General features: G+C 34.4%; 1 protein-coding gene and 1 non-coding gene across 2 annotated transcripts in view; both read right to left on the bottom strand.

The window, feature by feature from the left end:
• The window catches only part of LOC140179284 (uncharacterized), a 36,440-nt gene that overhangs the window by 10,252 nt on the left and 9,618 nt on the right, over nt 1–16,570 (bottom strand). The window lies entirely within an intron of this gene.
• LOC112752237 (small nucleolar RNA R71) lies at nt 16,356–16,463 on the bottom strand. The gene has a single exon (XR_003176684.1). It is a non-coding gene; the product is annotated as a small nucleolar RNA R71 (small nucleolar RNA).

Here is a 16,570-nt window from a genome sequence, read left to right on the forward strand (position 1 = left end):
AATTGAGAAGAACCTAACTAGCCAAAATTTGCGCATCTCTTTTTTCATCGGCATTGATCTCCAACTCTCAAAGTGTTCTTTCAAAGCACCGGTAGCAGTTCACGTCTGTCCAAACTCCGAAGTCCATGCACATCACACCTGCTAGGAGTACTCACAAGTAACGAATAAGTGTTGAATATTTTCAAAATCTTTCTTGCATAATACGCACAAATTATCATTCTGTTGTAAGATTCTCAACCTACTTAGCCGACCTTTGTGTTGACCTGGTCTACCAATACAAACTACGTGAGCAACTCAACTCGAGGCGGAACAAAGTCTTTTCAGATTTTCTTTGTGAATCTATATCTCAGAAGCTTCTCATCCAAAGTCTCTTCCTGCAAAACCTGCACAAATGAGTTAGTAGAATAAACACCTTCCTTATCGAATTTTCACACCACTCTATCTTGCACTTCTACTATCATTCTAACAGATTGCAAGACATGAAGTATCTGGTCCAAGGTATCTGTCTCCCATTGACGTAGTTTCCTCTTCCGTTGAAAGTGTCAAACCCGCTCTATCCCATTCTAGAACCCAAGTAATAAACTCAAGTAATAAACAGACAGGCTATTGATCACCGACTTAATAAGTACCAACTTTCCAACCTTACTAAAGACCTTTGTTTTTCACAAACTGAGTTTCTCTTTCACCTTATCTATAACCAGCTTCCAAATTTTTATCAACCGCAAATTTTTATTATTATTATTATTTAGGAAGTATTTCTTTTGCTTTTGGCTTTTATCTATTTTATTTTTATTTTCGCTATTTTTAATTTTTTAGGCAACAGTACAATCGAATAATGGATGAATGAAACTTGGCCAAAACAAAACAAACGTGCGTTGTCATATGTAAACGATACTCTAGTAACATAGTCACCAAACAATATCAATTAACAGGAAAAATAAAATATTATGTCTATTTGAAGGGAATTTTTGTAAAAAATGACAAAATATTTTCACTTTATATATTTTGTCACTTTCTTCTTATTTCTTTCTCGACTAAATAAGCAAAAATTTCCACTTCTCTTTTATTTCCTTCCATCTTCTCTATTAGATTATAATTAAAATATAAACAAATAAAATATATATAATTAAAATAATTATTAAAATAAAAATAACAAAAATTATATATAAGATTATAAGTTGAAATTTTAGTTAGATACAGACATATTTTATTGATCCAAACTAAAATAGTGACAAGTAATTTTGACGGGGACGGACGTGTTATCACGTGTATCCAACTAACGAGATGGGTTGGAATACAAATAAAGCCAAAGTGACTTACTAGTGCAAAGAGATATGATAGGATGATCATATATAGAATAACAAATTAATAATAGGGTAAAAAATACATATAAGGCAATGGCAGACTAAAATTACATAAATCAGCCAAAACAAAAACTGCTTCATGAATCTATCAATGTACGTTTATATGCAGTTCGAATCAACTAAATTTGAACTCTATTTTTACATAATTCGAACCAGCTGGATTCGAATTGGGTTCGAATTATACACAAACACACGCACACACTAATTCGAACCAAGTGGGTTCGAATTACACACAGTAATTTTTACACCCACACACGCATTTCCAAATAATTCGAATTTGACTGATTCAAATTATACATCGAATTACGCTGTTAAAAAATTAATAATTTATTAAAAAAATTTATTAAAAATTTTATTAAAAAAATTAATAATTTAAAAATAAAAAAATATATATTTTATTTCATACATTAAAAAAAGCTAACAAAATATTTAATTACGAGACTTCTTTAAAATATTTGTGATCTATCAATTCGAATTCCATACAATACTCTTTTGTCCATTTTTAAGAGCTCATGAATATTTTTTAATAAATTTTTTTAATATATACTACAAAAAATATTTTATCCTATGCAAAACAATTTAAAAAAAATTATATGGTGATTCGAATTATACTCTACATAAAAATTTGTAATATCCTAATGACTTAGGACATTAAAGAAATACTCTACATAGTCAATAATAATTTAGAAGTTAAAGAAAAATATTTTTATCATGTATTTACCTAAATCACTAGAATATTACAAACTTTTATAGTACTCATAACATCTTTTAAGCCATTTTTTAAAAATTATTTTGTATTAGAATAAAATATATTTTTTAATTGTTTTGTATAGAATAAAATATTTCCTTTCATTTCTAAATTATTATTGACTATGTAGAGTATTTTATTTAAAATTTAAGTACATGCATGTATTTACCTAAGTTATTAGAACATTACAAATTTGTATAGTACTCGTAACATTTTTTAAGCCATTTTTTAAAATTATTTTGCATAGGATAAAATATTTTTTGTAGTATAATTTAAATAAATTTATTAAAAAATTTATTAAAAAATATTCATGAGCTCTTAAAAATGGACAAAAGAGTATTGTATGGAATTCGAATTGATAGATCACAAATATTTTAAAGAAGTCTCGTAATTAAATATTTTGTTAGCTTTTTTTTTAATGTAAGAAATAAAATATATATTTTTTAATTTTTAAATTATTAATTTTTTTAATAATTTTTTAATAAATTATTAATTTTTTAACAGTATAATTCGAATTATACCATGAATAATTCGAATCAGTCAAATTCGAATTATTTGGAAACACGTGCGTGGGTGTAGGAATTACTGTGTGTAATTCGAACCCACCTGGTTCGAATTAGTGTGTACATGTATTTGTGTATAATTCGAACCCACCTGATTCGAATTACGTAGAAATAGAGTTTAAATTTAGCTGGTTCGAACTACATATAAATGTGCATTGATGGATTTATAAAGCAGTTTTCGTTTTGGCTGATTTGTGTAATTTTAGTCAACCATTAGCTTATATGTGTTTTTTACCCTTAATAATAAGAGTAATAATAAAGTAAGGTGATTAACAGATTAAGGCTATGTTTATTTTGGCGTTTGGAAAGAAAAAAATAAATTCAAATTTTTTGAAATTTAATTTTTTTAAAAGTTTTAATTTTTAATTTGACTATTTTTTCTCTTTATAAATGCAAAAGTAGTTTTGAATTCAAAATCATGTTTACAGAAAGTAACCATTCTTAACTTCTGCGTTTTAGTAATTGCTGTTTAGCATTAACTCTAAATATTTATTTTCTTTCTACCAATCTTATTCTTTATACATGTTATTATTTTATTTATGAAATTTTTATTATTTTTTTTATATGAGTTCTCTTTTTTTATTATTTATTATTTTTAATTTTTATTAATTTTTTATTTGATATTGTATATTTTTATAATTATAATTCTTGTGTATTATATTTATTATTATCTTTTTATAATATGATTTATCAATCTTATTAAATAAAGTAAAATAAACAAAAAAAAAATTAATAATAATAATAATAATAATAATAATAATAATAATAATAATAATAATAATAATAATAATAATAATAATAATAATAACATATTAAAAAAGAATACTAAAAATACTAAAAAAATACTATATAAAAAATATATTAAAAAATATTAAAAAAATAAGCATGCATAAAAAAATAACATTATAATTTAATGTTATGTCTTTTTTAGTAATTATCTATCTAAAAGTGATTTGAACTAATATTATCCAAACAATATTTTTTTTATCAAAATCAATTTTGGGATAAAGTTGCCAAATATAAATCATATTACACAAACTCACTTCTACCCAAAATCAATTCTATAAAATTATTTTCATTTAAATTTTAAATTAACAAATACCAATTTAAACACATACTAAATCGTTCTATATTCAACAACGTAATAAAAAAAAGTGAATATATATATTATAAAATTTATTATTTATGTTATTAAAATATAATTTTTTTAAAATTAACTAAAACTTCATTATGAAAATAATTGTTTGAATCAGCGTTTCTCCATACGACATAAGCTCAACTTTTTTCAATTCTCTCATATTATTATTTTTTACGTTAGTAAAAATCTTTATGTCTTAAAACACACATCAAATAAATATAACCGAACTAAAACAATAATAGTAGAACTATCATTAAAATTAACAATGCAAAAAAAAAAATTAACATCTTTCATGATAACTATTAATAAAAGAGTTCACATCTTTCATGACAATTATTAGTAAAAAGAGTTCACATGTATTTATTATATTTTATTGATCTTTATAAAGCTGAATTACAAAAAGAAAGGGTTACATAATTAAATTTGTCTATTGGCTAATGATGCTATATTCATATTCTAGCAATTGATGTATTACATGATTAATAAATCCTGTGAGAAACAAAAGACTGAGAAAGTAATTAGTGTATTATTCAGTGTGTTGAAAGGTACAATATATAAAGGGTATTTATAAGTGGTAAATGAATCAGAGTAATAAAGGCATATAATCCTACAATTAATATATAAATATACTATATAAATATAGATGATACTAATTGGTTTAAATTGATGCTAATGATTCTCTAATATCCCCCCTCAAACTCAAGTGGGAGCTAAGGATACCAACTTGAGTTTGGATAACAAAATTCGAAAAAGAGTCGGGTGATGAGCTTTCGTGAAGATATCAGCAGTCTGATCTAGTGTTCCAACAGCAATGAGACGAACATCATCAATAAGGATACGTTGCTGAACAAAGTGACAATCAATCTCAATGTGTTTGGTGCGTTCATGAAACACATCATTATGGGCGATCTGAATAGCACTGCGATTATCACCAAAAACATCAGTAGGGGACGACTGAGGAGCACCCAGATCTTCGAGAAGCCAACGAACCGAGATAACTTCAGCAGTGGTGTCAGCGAGGGCACGGTACTCAGCTTCTGTGCTTGAGCGAGTAGTGAAGGCTTGCTTCTTAGCACGCCAAGAAATGAGAGCGTCGCCAAGAAACAAACAGTAACTAGTAGTAGAACGACGATCAGTGGGATCACTAGCCCAATCAGCATCGGAGTAAGCCTGAAGAGACAAAGAGGAATGGGCAGAAAAATAAAGTCCATGAAATAGAGTGCCTTTGATGTAGCGAAGAATGCGAAGAACCGCCGCATAGTGAGTAGTACGAGGAGCTGACAAGAACTGGCTAAGTACATGAATCGGATAGGCGATGTCTGGTCGGGTGACAGTCAAGTAGATGAGACCGCCAACTAACTGTCGATAGAGAGTCGGATTATCCAAAACAGTGCCATCCATAGGGGTAAATCGAACATTAGGCTCAAGAGGAGTAGACTCAGTGCGACTATCTGTAATCCCAGCGCGAGCAAGAAGATCTGAAGCATACTTAGCCTGAGAGAGATAGATGCCATCATCGGTGGAGATGATCTCGAGACCAAGAAAACAGCTAAGAGAACCAAGATCTTTCATCTCAAAGGTACGGTGAAGTGAGGCTTTGAGATCAGAGATACCATCAACATCATCCCCAGTAATGATCATGTCATCAACATACAAAAGTAGAAGAACAACTCCACGTTCGCTTTTACGAATGAAGAGGGCATTCTCATGAGGGCTAGAAGTAAAACCAAGACTGCATATGATAGTACTGAACATGTCAAACCATTCACGAGGAGCTTGTTTAAGTCCATAAAGTGCCTTGCGAAGGAGACAAACCTTATTAGAAGGACAAGGATATCCCGGAGGTGGTTTCATATAGACTTTCTTTTTCAAATCCCCATTAAGAAATGCATTCTTCACATCCATCTGACTGAGAGACCATTTTTTAACCGCGACAATGGCAAGAAGAGCTCTAACAGACGTAAGACGAGCGACAGGAGCAAAAGTCTCTTCATAATCAATACCATACTCTTGCGTACAACCTTGAGCAACCAAGCGGGACTTATAACGGTCAATAGAGTCATCAGAGCGAGTCTTGATCTTGTATACCCATCTACTGCCCACAACTTCCTGATCAGAAGGAGGATCAACCAAATCCCAAGTGTGTGCTTTTTCAAGTGTCTGTATTTCTTCCTGCATTGCTTGTTGCCAATTTGGGTTTGAAGAAGCTTCTCTGAATGACTTAGGTTCATGTTGATGAAGGATAGTAGAAAAGCAATGATAATCAAGAAGATGAGGAGGTGGATTCCTTACCCTAGAAGAACGAGCGGGAGGAGGAGGCATGACGGTAGGAGCAGGATCATCGTTCGGTCTGGAATCATCGGGAGATGGAGAAGGCGGAAGAACAGGAGGCTGTAGAGGGTCACTCGAGATAGGATCTGGAGAATCATCACTAGGAAAAAGATCAACATTGGGGTTAGTAAACAAAGGTGAGTGAGTAGTAGGAATTGACTCAAAGGATGAGAACCGAGAAAAGATGTGGTGCTCCCAGAAGACAACATGACGAGATATACGAATACGTTTAGAGAGAGGATCCCAACAATGATAACCCTTGTGTTCAGTGCCATAACCAAGGAAACAACACAGACGAGCCTGAGGTTCAAGTTTACTATGTTCATGAGGCTGAAGAAGAACAAAACATACACAACCGAAAACTCGAAAGAACTATAATCTGGGAGGGTATGATAGAGACGCTCAAAGGGAGTAACATTACCAAGAACAGAAGAAGGGAGTCTATTGATAACATGAACAGCAGTAAGAACAGCTTCACCCCAAGAACGCTCAGGACACGAAGAAGAAAGGAGCATTGCACGGACGGAGTTAAGAATGTGACGGTGTTTGCGTTCAGCTCTACCATTTTGTTGAGACGTACCAGGACAAAAAAACTCAGACAAAGTACCCTGTTCTGCAAGAAAGGCTAAGAGTTTGGAATCACGGTATTCCATAGCATTATCATGTCGAAAAACCTTAATGACCTTGGAAAACTGAGTTTTAATCATAGTAGCAAAGTTGATATAGATCTGTGGTAACTCATGGCGATTGGTCATCAAATAAACCCAAGTAAAACGGGAATAATCATCAATGAAAATGACAAAATATCGAGCTCCGCCCATAGAGGTAGTGGGAGCGGGGCCTCAAACATCAGAGTGAATGAGATCAAAAGGAGAGCAAGCAAGAGATGAATTATTGTGAAAAGATAAAGCAGGTTGTTTGGCAGTTTGGCAAGAAATGCAATCAAAAGATTCATTTGGAACCTGACCTAAAACACCTTGAGACACAAGAGGACGCAATTTTCCTAAGGAGGTGTGGGGAAGACGTTGATGCCATAAGTGAAGGGTAGAGGGAGAAGAAGCAGCACAGAGATTTGGTACCGGAGGAATATGAAGATTCTCGAGTTCAAACAACCTTCCGACCTTACGTCCAGTCCCGATGATTTGTCCCGTCCGAGGATCCTGTACACGACAACCAGAAATGGAAAAAGTGACTTCAAAACCCAGATCAACAAGTTGACTAACAGAAATAAGATTGAAGTGTAATTTGGGAATATAATAAGTATCAGGAAGATTAAGAGTTGACTGGGATATAGAACCCTTGTGCATTGCATGCAAGAGGGAGCGATTTGCAGTATTGACAGAAGGTCCATTTGCAGTGGTAGACATGGACGAGAAAATATTACGCAACGGAGACATGTGATTAAAGCAACCCGAGTCAAAGTACCATTTAGAATTACCTGGAGGGGTCGATAAAGAAGAAATATCAGATAGAGAGACATGAGACGAGTTGAGTGGATCAGGACGTGATGGGCGAGTAGGACAGGCAGTAATTAAATATCCCGAGAGCTTGCAGTAACGGCAGAACAGCTGTGAACAATGGTAGCTAATATGACCTGTCTGGTAGCATGTGCGACATTCAACAGAAGGACAGTCGGGGAAGAGGTGCCCAGAATGGTTACAGTTTTGACAGAATTTACCCTTTCTGTCAGTGGCAGTAAAAACATCTGGCTTTTCTATGATAGTGGTTACAAAGATCAAAGAGAGGAGAGAAACGGTAATTTCGGAGCAGAAAATGAGAAATCAGAGTGCAGAATCGGAAAGAGCTTATGAAAAAACCTTAGGGAAGGTCCCGCTTGTCTGCCACGTCAGCGACACATCAGCGCCACGTCAGCAGGGACGTCAGTGCCACGTCAGCAGAACGGAGACACGTGGTAGCCCGTGAGAGGACGGAGAGGACAGGCTGGCGGTGAGGTGGTGAGCGGGTCAACCAGCGGTCCGGGTTGGGTCAATCGCGGGTGCGCGAGTTGCAGGAGAAGCTGGCGGCGTGACACGTGGGCGCTCCAGGATCGTCCGATCAGCAGCAAGATCCAACGGCTACTGAAGCATCTGGGTTGAGGAAGAATGAAGGTGTGCAGGGAGGTTCCGGCGGCGCGTGACGGCGCGTCCGATGGCCTCAGGTGACAATTCTGGCAGCGTTAGAATCCTGACGGAGAGACGAACACAATGATGGTGGAGGTGACGAACCAAAGCGTCGGAAACAGAACGAAAAACCAGAGCAAAGAAGCACTGTCGGAAGAAAAAAATAAGGATGCTATGAACAAATGTGCATTGGAAAAAAAACTTTTAGGCTCTTGATACCGTGTTAGAAACAAGAGACTGAGAGAGTAATTTGAAGAGTGTATTATTCAGTGTGTTGAAAGGTACAATATACAAGGGGTATTTATAGGTGCTAAATGAATCAGAGTAATAAAGGCATAGAATCCTACAATTAATCTACAAATATACTATATAAATATAGACGATACTAATTGGTCTAAATTGATGCTAATAATTCTCTAACAAACCCAATAAAAGAGTATAAAACATAGACATACAAAACATCAAACATCCTAAGGCACACACCACATTACATACTAAATATCAAATACCAATTCTTATTACATGGATATAACTAAAAATTTCACATTACACACCAAAAAAGAATGAACACTATTTGCACTACTTATATCTAATGAAATCTTAATCAATAGTTTTAGTTAAATGACATGAAAAGCTATGTCACTTGATCTCTGACTAGATGTAGATTCATTCTCAAAAGCATTAGTATTATTAGATTCATCAAATTCGAACTTCAATGATCTTCTTAACCTCTTTAAGGGAGGCTTTTCTTTTTTCTAATCGTGAGTACAACTTTGTGTAAGGCCAGCAACATATTTCTAATTTCAATAAATCCATCGGAATTTAAATCAAATTAAAAAAAATTAATACAAATAAGTATAAAAAACCAAATAATAAAAGGTAGCACATTGTATAAAAAACTAAATACATCATCACCTCCTCACTTTTATTAACTTGATCACACGAATTATCCTAGTGATCACTTTTATTTGACATCTCTCTCATGGAATCAGTAAATTTTCTTTTAAGAGAAGAACACTTTTATAACACACATAATATAGTAGCTTCGGTTAATATAAGATTAAAAAAAAAGGGAAATGAGGGTATATATAGCAGAATACAACTGAGAAATTTAAATTTTTAAAATACAAAATTTTTTTAATTTGGGAGAAAAAAAAGAAGAAAACAACCAATAAATATTTAAAACTGAACAATCAAAATACACAGAAGTGAACACAACATAAACCTTAGATTAGTCTACACCTACTGATCTCCGATATCTAATCCAAGATCTTAATGGCTGCTACTATTAGATCGAAGAATCAGAAGGACAGACTTACAATCCTATATCTTAATCTAATAGTGTAAGACCCAGAATTTTTGAAAAATCTTATTATATGTCAATTTTAATTATTTATTCATTAAAGACTTTAATTTTAGAATTTATTTTATTAAAGCTAACTAAATCAAGTTTTGATAATTAAATTAGAATTTTTATCTAATTTTATAATTACAGGATAATTTTCATATTTAAATTATAAAGTTTAGTAATTGTAAAATAATAAAAAATTTTACATGATCTGATTTAAATCATTGAGATTTTGGAATATAATATTTTAATTTTTATGAATAAAGAAAATTAATTATATTATCTCTAATTATTGAATTAGAGTATTTATTTAAAAATAATTTGTAAATTGATAATTAAATAGTATTTTTACAAATATTAATGTTGGATTAAAATAGATTTTTAATTACTCTATTACCCACAATTTTAGTAAAATTATCAAACTATCCCTAACCCTAACTCTAACACAACATACTCATCTCTCACTCCCAAAACCCTAGCCATCACCCTAACATCCCTTTCTTCACTCTCTCTCAATGGAAGCACACTAAACAAACACACACATAGCCACCGAAAAGAAAAGAAAGAAAGGGAAAAATGGAAGGAAAGCTGCACTGCAAGCCGAGGAAGAAGAGAGAAGAGAGGGTGCGCACGCGAGGGAAGGGCGGCGTTGCTGTCGCCGCCGTCGAGCCATCTCGCCGATGCCGCCAACACTGACGATTAGAGAGAGATCAGGCAGGGAAAGAGCTCACCAAGGAGCTGTGTGAGAGAGGAGACGCGAAGAGGGAGTAGGATTTGCGCTGCCAGCTGCGTCGTCACTACTGCGGGAGGAATTGCCGCCCTTCGTATTGTAACACCTTAATTAGCCTAGGCTTTACCTCGCGTCTTAAAGCAAAGGTTAATCAAAGGTTACGATAGTTCTAAGCTCATACATATAATATATAGAAGAAAATAATATAATTTAGAAGCCCGATGAAGGATATAGCTCAAAAATAGGATTTGAAAAGCGCAAAACGTACTAACGATGCTTCTAACGTAAAGCACAAGGTATAAATATAATATAACAAAAGATAATAGTATAATATCAAAAGAATCTAGACATGGCTCGCGGAGTTTAAGCCGGCTAGACATATATACAGACAAACAGAATCTGAAGTTTAAAATGGCTTATACAAGTTTTTCTCTCTCAATACAAGCCTCTAGGCAAAAGCAAAATACAAAAGTGAGAGATATATGTAAACAAAACAAATAAAAAAGACTCCAAGAGTAACAGGATCCTCCGCTTCTATCACCATCCAAACATCTCACCGAGGTGGGTTGCGACCTGCATCTGAAAAACAACAACAGAAATATGGTATGAGAACCGGAGGTTCTCAGTATGGTAACAGTGCCCAGTGATGTAGGATATAAGACCCCGGAATGCCAAAGGCAATCCTAGACTTCATATCCATCACAAGATTTTAGTCTAACTAACACCGCTGTCCCACAGCCTTCACCAAACTATCCTCCATGCGATTCCATCGCCACCGCCTTCTGAACCTCCTCAATCCCAGTAGAAATCACAATTAATTACAATGCAAGTAAAACACAAGTAGAAGCATATACAGCAAGCAATTCAAGTAAGAAAATAGGCATGTTATTCAATTAGGCATACAATTACGAGTCGGCAAAGCAAACAAACATATAGAATATGCACATGATGAATGCCTGTCTTGTTGGCTATGATATCACATTGTCGGTTCAACTGCCAACCTGACACATCTCCATGGAGACGTCGCCGTTCGGAATCATCATTGGGAACCCCCGAGATATGGTGCCCGTCCAAGATTTTGTGCCTGCACACTCTATTGATCCGAAGGGATGCGAGCGGGATACTCTTGTCTCAGACCTCACATCTCAACGTAAGCAGGATTAACCACCGTCCTTACGCCGCCGCCGCTACCTCGATAGGCAGGATTAACCACCGTCCCTGCTGGGCGCATAGCGTCTCATCAATCTCAGAATAAAATAGTAGTTCAGTAGTTTTTCGGAAAACATTTTCAATACATCAATAATTCCTCATTGCACATTCGAGTCCTCGACTCATCTCAACCAATGTCAAATCAACATTTCCATTCTAAGTCCTCAACTCATCTCACTTCTATTAATTTACATTTCTATTCTGAACTCAACAGTTCAGCAGTCCTCATTCCACATACCAGTCTAGCTTCACACGCTGTCAAACCATCCTCAGTACACCCAAAACCTAAGCCTCCATTTTCTAATTTTTCAAAATGACATCAACTAAATCTCTAAAGTTATTTCCCATGTTCTCATATCCAAAATTATGTCCAAAAGTCTTAAAATGGTATCATAGAAGCTTACAATCTTGTTGGGAAGGTGAAATAGTTGAAAACAAAATTTAAATTTGAGAAACAGGGCATGTACTTAGGCACAGGGGTGTGCGTGCGCACGCCCAGGAAGATTTTTAAAAGTGTGCGTGCGCACAAAGGTGTGCGTACGCACAGGTACCAAATTTTGCAAGGTCTGTTCACTCGCACAAGGTGTGCTAGCGCCCTAAACAGACTGCCCTTTCCAACTTGCGTGAGCACAGGGCTGTGCGTGCGCACAGGTTTTAAATCCTCATTGGGTATGTGCGCGCACAAGCTGTGCTAGCATTGTATACAGAAAGCCTTTCCCTGCTGATGAGCGGATAATTTATATGCTTTTTGGCATTGTTTTTAGTATGTTTTAAGTAGGATCTACTTACTTTTAGGGATGTTTTTATTAGTTTTTATGTTAAATTCACATTTCTGGACTTTACTATGAGTTTGTGTGTTTTTCTGTGATTTCAGGTATTTTCTGACTGAAATTGAGGGACTTGAGCCAAAATCAGATTCAGAGGTAGAAGAAGGACTGCTGATGTTGTTGGATTCTGACCTCCCTGCACTCAAAGTGGATTTTCTGGAGCTACAGAACTCGAAATGGCGCGCTTTTAATTGCATTGGAAATTAGACATCCAGGGCTTTCCAGCAATATATAATTATCCATACTTTGGCCGAGTTTAGACAATGCAAAAAGGCGTTGAACGCCAGTTCTACGCTGCAGTCTGGAGTTAAACGCCAGAAACACGTCACGAACCAGAGTTGAACGCCAAAAACACGTTACAACTTGGCGTTCAACTCCAGAAGAAGCCTCTGCACGTGTAAACTTCAAGCTCAGCCCAAGCACACACCAAGTGGGCCCTAGAAGTGGATTTATGCATCAATTACTTACTTCTATAAACCCTAGTAACTAGTTTAGTATAAATAGGACTTTTTACTATTGTATTTTCATCTTTTGATCATTTTTAGATCTCTAGACCTCCATGGGAGGCTGTCCACTCGGCCATGATTACCTTATATTCACTTATGTATTTTTCAATGGTAGAGTTTTTACACTCCATAGATTAAGGTGTGGAGCTCTGCTGTTCCTCATGATTTAATGCAAAGTACTACTGTTTTCTATTCAATTCAACTTATTCTGCTTCTAAGATATCCATTCGCACCCAAGAACATGATGAATGTGGTGATTATGTGATGCTCATCATCATTCTCACTTATGAACGCGTGCCTGACAAACACTTCTGTTCTACATGCAAACAAGCTAGAATGAATATCTCTTGGATATCTAATACAGGGGACCGAGTCCGAGTTATTAGAGTCCTCGTGGTATAACTTAGAACCCATGGATGGCCATTCCTGAGATCCGGAAAGTCTAAACCTTGTCTGTGGTATTCCGAGTAGGATCTGGGAAGGGATGGCTGTGACGAACTTCAAACTCGTGAGTGCTGGGTGTAGTGACAGACGCAAAAGGATAGTAAATCCTATTCCAGTATGATCGAGAACCTCCAGATGATTAGCCATGCCGTGACAGAGCATTTGGACCATTTTCACAGAGAGGATGGGATGTAGCCATTGACAACGGTGATGCCCTTACATAAAGCTTGCCATGGAAAGGAGTAGGAAGGATTGGATGAAGACAGCAGGAAAGCAGAGGATTAGAGGAACGAAAGCATCTCTATACGCTTATCTGAAATTCTCACCAATAATTTACATAAGTATTTCTATCTTTATTTTATGTTTATTTATTATTATTATTCGAAAACTCCATAACCATTTGATATCCGCCTGACTGAGATTTACAAGGTAACCATAGCTTGCTTCAAGCCGACAATCTCCGTGGGATCGACCCTTACTCACGTAAGGTTTTATTACTTGGACGACCTAGTGCACTTGCTGGTTAGTTGTGCGAAGTTGTGAAGTTATGTTTGGACCATGGTATGGTGCACCAGTTATTGGTGCCATTGCCAGGGAGAGAATGAACAACAAATTTTACAACCTCAGAGTAACAATTTCGCATACCAAGTTTTTGGCGCCGTTGCCGGAGATTGTTTGAGTTTGGACAACTGACGGTTCATCGTGTAGCTCAGATTGGGTAATTTTCTTCTTATTTTGTTTTCAAAAAGTTTTCAAAAATCTTTCAAAAAATTTTTTCCTTTATTTTCGAAAATTTTTTTTAAATCTTTTCAAAAATATATTTTTCTTCAGAATTTTTAAGAATGAATTCTAGAGTTTCAAGAAGTATGTTGAAGCCTGGCTGGCCGTAGAGCCATGTCTAAATTCTTTTGGACTGAGGCCTCCACATGTTAGGGAATTGCTTGTACTGCTGAAGCTTGGCTGGCTATTAAGCCATGTCTAACCCTTGGATTGGAGCTTTAGGCTAACATTGAAAGATTCCTGGAATTCATATTAAAAATTTTGAAATCCTTATTTTTTTTTTAAATTAATTTTCGAAAAATACAAAAAAATTTTAGAAAATCATAAAAATAAAAAATATTTCATGTTTCTTGTTTGAGTCTTGAGTCAGATTTTAAGTTTGGTGTCAATTGCATGTTCATCTTGCATTTTTCGAAAAAATCATGCATTCATAGTGTTCTTCATGATCTTCAAGTTGTTCTTGGTAAGTCTTCTTGTTTGATCTTGATGTTTTCTTGTTTTGTGTCTTTTCTTGTTTTTCATGTATATTTTTGCATTCATAGTGTCTGAACATGAAAGATTTCTAAGTTTGGTGTCTTACATGTTTTCTTTGCATTGAAAATTTTTCAAAAAAATATGTTCTTGATGTTCATCATGATCTTCAAAGTGTTCTTGGTGTTCATCTTGACATTCATAGCATTCTTGCATGCATTCATTGTTTTGATCCAAAATTTTCATGCATTGCATCATTTTCATATTTTTCTCTTTGATCATTAAAAATTCAAAAATAAAAAAATATCTTTCCCTTTTTCACTCATAAATTTTGAAAATTTGAGTTGACTTTTTCAAAACTTTTTAAAACTTAGTTGTTTTTATGAGTCAAATCAAATTTTCAATTTAAAAATCTTATATTTTTCAAAATCTTTTTCAAAAATCAAATCTTTTTCATTTTTCTTATTTATTTTCGAAAATGTTAAAAATATTTTTCAAAAATCTTTTTCCTAATTTCATCTCATAATTTTCGAAAATATCATCAACAATTAATATTTTGATTCAAAAATTTTAAGTTTGTTACGTGCTTGTTAAGAAAGATTCAAACTTTAAGTTCTAGAATCATATCTTGTGATTTCTTGTGAATCAAGTCATTAATTGTGATTTTAAAAATAAAATCTTTTTCAAAACTAATTCTAATCATATCTTTCTATCATATTCTTTTTTTTTTAAAAAAAAACTTATCTTTTTCAAAAATTTGATTTTCAAATATCTTTTCTAACTTCTTATCTTCTTATCTTTTCAAAATTGATTTTCAAATCTTTTTCAACTAACTAATTGACTTTTTTTTTGTTTCTTATCTTTTTCAAAACTACCTAACTAACTCTCTCTCTCTAATTTTCGAAAATCTCTTCCCTCTTTTTCAAAAGTTCTTTTTAATTAACTAATTGTTTCAATTTTTAATTTTAATTTGATTTCATTCCTAATTTTCGAAAATCACTAACCCCTTTTCAAAATTTTATTTTCGAAAATCCTCCTTCTCTCTCATCTCCTTCTATTTATTTATTCATCTACTAACACTTCATCTCACCCAAATTCGAACCCCTTCTTCCATCTGTGTTCGAATTTTCTCTCCTTCCCTTCTTTACATTACATTCTTTTCTTCTTCTACTCACACAGGGGAACCTCTATACCTGGGTAAAAAGGATCCCTATTATTATTTTTCTGTTCCCTCTTTTTCATATGAGTAGGAGCAAGGACAAGAACATTCTTGTTGAAGCAGACCCTGAACCTGAAAGGACTCTGAAGAGAAAACTAAGAGAAGCTAAAATACAACAATCCAGAGATAACCTTACAGAAATTTTCGAACAGAAAGAGGAGATGGCAGCCGAAAATAATAATAATGCAAGGAGGATGCTTGGAGACTTTACTGCACCTAATTCCAATTTACATGGAAGAAGCATCTCCATCCCTACCATTGGAGCAAACAATTTTGAGCTTAAACCTCAATTAGTTTCTCTGATGCAACAAAACTGCAAGTTTCATAGACTTCCATCTGAAGATCCCTTTCAGTTCTTAACTGAATTCTTGCAGATCTGTGATACTGTTAAGACTAATGGAGTAGATCCTGAAGTCTACAGGCTCATGCTTTTCCCTTTTGCTGTAAGAGATAGAGCTAGAGTGTGGTTGGACTCTCAACCCAAAGATAGCCTGAACTCTTGGGATAAGCTGGTCACGGCTTTCTTAGCCAAGTTCTTTCCTCCTCAAAAGCTGAGCAAGCTTAGAGTGGATGTTCAAACCTTCAGACAGAAAGAAGGTGAATCCCTCTATGAAGCTTGGGAGAGATACAAGCAACTGACCAAAAAGTGTCCTTCTAACATGCTTTCAGAATGGACCATCCTGGATATATTCGATGATGGTCTGTCTGAATTAGCTAAGATGTCATTGGATACTTCTGCAGGTGGATCCATTCACCTAAAGAAAATGCCTGC

Source organism: Arachis hypogaea, chromosome 15 (assembly GCF_003086295.3).
Source record: "Arachis hypogaea cultivar Tifrunner chromosome 15, arahy.Tifrunner.gnm2.J5K5, whole genome shotgun sequence".
Classification (NCBI taxonomy): Eukaryota; Viridiplantae; Streptophyta; class Magnoliopsida; order Fabales; family Fabaceae; genus Arachis; species Arachis hypogaea.